The sequence below is a fragment of the Chrysochloris asiatica genome, unplaced genomic scaffold, assembly GCF_000296735.1.
Source record: "Chrysochloris asiatica unplaced genomic scaffold, ChrAsi1.0 scaffold00094, whole genome shotgun sequence".
NCBI lineage: Eukaryota > Metazoa > Chordata > Mammalia > Afrosoricida > Chrysochloridae > Chrysochloris > Chrysochloris asiatica.
Window position 1 is genome coordinate 7,252,604 of NW_006408612.1, and position 3,526 is coordinate 7,256,129.

A 3,526-nucleotide genomic window follows, 5' to 3' on the forward strand; every position below is an offset into this window, starting at 1 on the left:
CGCCTGACAATATGTCCAAAGTGATTATTAGTGGATGTTTATAGCTGTTTTTTCTCTCTTAGAGTCACACTACATCAGCAAATGAAGCTCCTGAAAACTTCACCCATCCATACTATAAAGGTTGATTCTACTTTGAGGAGACAGCTCTTCTCCAGGCATATTTTGAATGCTACTTCCGTGTGTTCTAATGGTGGATCCAAGTAAAATGGAAACCTTGACAATGTAAGTATTTTCTCTGTTTATCCTGTTCTTTATTGGTCCAGTTGTGAGGAGTTTTGTTTTCTTTATGCTGAAGTGTAATCCATATTGAAGCCTGTAGACGTTGATCTTCATCAGTAAGTGCTACAAGCATTCTTCACTTCAGTAAGCAAGGTTATGTCATGTACATATTACAGGTTGTTAATACATCTTCCTCCAATCCTGACGTCATGTTCTTCTTCATAGAATCCAGCTTCTCAGATTATTCACTCAGCATATTGTTGTGTTAATGCTGTCAAGTCAATTCCAACTCTTAGCAACCTTGTGTAGGATTTTCAAAGAGCAACTGGTGGGTATGAACCGGTGACCTTGTGACTAGCAGTTCAGCATACAAATGAATTGTTGTTGTTGTTAAGTGCCATCAAGTCGGTTCCAACCCATAGCGACCCTGCATAAGGTTTCCAAGGAGCAGCTGGTGAGCTTAAACGGCTGGCCTTGCAGTTCAAACGGCTTTACTGTCTGGCGCATTAACCTACAGCACCACACCAGGACTCCATACAAATGAGTAAGTATGGTGAACTAGTATAATCCTGGTGCACACCTTAACTGATTTTAAGCCACACAGTAGTCTTCCTTCATTCTTTTTGAACATCTGCCTCTTAGTCTTCATACAGGCTCCATTTTTAGCAAACATGAGCACAATGAAGTCTTCTGAAATTCCTATTCTTCACAATGCTATCCATAATTTGTTATTATCTGCACAGTTGAATAATTTTGTATAGTCAAAAGAACATAGGTAAACATTGTTCTGGTATTTTCTGCTTTCCGTTAAGATCCAGCTGATCTCAGCAATAACCCTTGTTCCATGTTCTCTACTGAAGCAAGCTTGAATTCCTGTCAGTTCCCTGTTGATGTGCTGCTGAGACCATTTTTAAAATCATGTTCAGCAATACAGTATTTGTGTGTAATATGAATGACATTATCTGGTAATTTCCACATCCTGTTGGATCATCTTTCTTTGTAATGGACACAAATATGGCTGTCTTTCAGTTGGTAGGCCAGGTAGCTGTCTTCCAAATTTCTTGGCATAAAACAGTGCGTACTTCCAGCATTGCATCTGTTTGTTGAAACATCTCAATATTTCCATCAATTTCTGAAGCTTTGTTTTTCATCAAAGCTTTTAGTGTAGCTTGACTTTTTCCTTCAATACCATCAGTTGTTGATCCTAAGTTGCTTCCTAAAATGGTTAAAAGTCATGTTGTATATCCCTTCTGCCTTATTTTGTTGCTTTGTGTGTCAGTTCAATACTTTACCCATTATTGGTTTTGTTGTTGTAAAGTAGCATCGAGTCAGTTCCGACCCATAGTGACACTGTATAGGATTTTCAAAGAGTACCTGGTAAACTTGAACCGCCGATCTTGTAGTTCAAACCAACTATACAGTGCAGTGCCTTAGCCCACAGCACCACACCAAGGCTCCATTTTACCCAGAGAACCCCTCAATATTTTAACTTAAGGCTTGGCCTTGCTCTTCAGTTTTTTCAGCTTAAGAAATGCTGAGCATGTGCTTCCTTCTTATTGTTCTAACTCCAGGTATTTTGCAAATTTCAATTTAATACTTTGTTTTGTATTCTGGAGTTGCCTTTTGAAATCTTCTGTTCAGCTCTTTTACTTCATCATCTCTTCCATTTATTTTATTTACTCTACATTCAAGAGCAACTTTTGGTCTCTTCTGACAATCCATTTTGATCTTTTCTTTCTTCCTGTCTCTTAAAAGATCTTTTATTTTCTTCATGTATGATGGTCCTTGATATTATACCCCAAGTCATCTGGTCTTTGTTCATATTGGTGTTTTGCACATCAAATCCGTTCTTAAGATTGTCTCTAATTCAGATGGGATATCTCAAGTTCACATTTGGTTCTAGCAGGCTCGAAGAAAAAGAGGAAGATCCCCAATGAGATGGATTGACAAAGCATCAATGGGCTCAGACGTGGCAACAATTGTGAGTTTGGCCCAGGACTGGGCAGTGTTTCGTTCTGTTGTACATAGGGTCGCTATGAGTAGGTACTGACTCAATGGCACCTAACAACAACAACAACAGGCTTGTTTTAATTTTCTTCTTCAGCTTCAAGTTGAACACGCATATGAACAATAGTCTACAATTGGTCATTAGTCTTGTTGTAACTAATGATGTTGCATTTCTCCATTGTCTTTTTTTCACAGATGTAGTCAATTTGATTTGTTTTGACTTAAGTTCTGTGTATTCCAGCCAGCAGGCAAAGTCCGCCTGTATGTTGTTATTGTTGTTGTTAGGTGCCATCAAGTCAGTTCTGAATCATAGTGACCCTATCCACAACAGAATGAAACACTGCCCAATCCTGCATCATCCTCACAATTGCTATTTGAAGCCACTGCTGTTAACACTGAACCAATCCATCTTATTGGGAGACTTCCTCTTTTTTTGCTGACCCTCCACTTTAACAAACATGATGTCCTTCTCCAGAGACTGGTCCCTCCTGATAGTATGTTTGAAGTACGAGAGAGGAATTCTTGCCATCATGGCTTCCAAGGAGTATTCTAGTTGTACGCATCCATATTAAAAGACATCCAAATGCACTTAACAACACCACCATCAATGTTATTACTAAATCCTAGCAATACAAATAAAAAGTGAGATCGTTTTGTGTGAGTACCTAGCAGAGATTAAAGGACTAGTTTAAACAGCATTAGTCATTGTTTTTGTTGTTTTTTTAAGTGCTATTGAGTTGATTCCGACCCATCGCGACCCTGTATAGGGTTTTCAAGGAGCAGCTAGTGAGCTTGAACCACTGATGTTGCAGTTTAAACAACTTTGCAATCTGACACATTAGGCCACAGCGCCACACCAATCCAATGCCATTAAGTCAATTCCTACTCATAGCAACCCTCTATAGGGTAAGTTTGAACCACTGACCTTACAATTAGCATTCCACTGCTTATTCTACAGCTCCAAGTCAAAACTGTAATATATATCAGTTCTTGATGTTGCTAAGTGCCGTCTAGTCGGTTGTGACCTGTAGCAATGCTGTATAGGATTTCTGAGGGGTGGCTGGTGAACTTGAACTACCAACCTTTCAGTTCAAACTGACTTTGCATCAGTTATTGTTTGGTGCCGTAGAGTCGGTTCCAACTCATAGCAACCCTGTATAGGGTTTCTGTGAAGTGGCTGGAGAGCTTGAATCGCTGACCTTGCAGTAGTACAGACTATTAAATAAATATGGCTTAACCATATAATGGAGTCCTGATGTGGTGCTGCAGGATAATGCACTTGACCGCAAGGTTGGTTTGA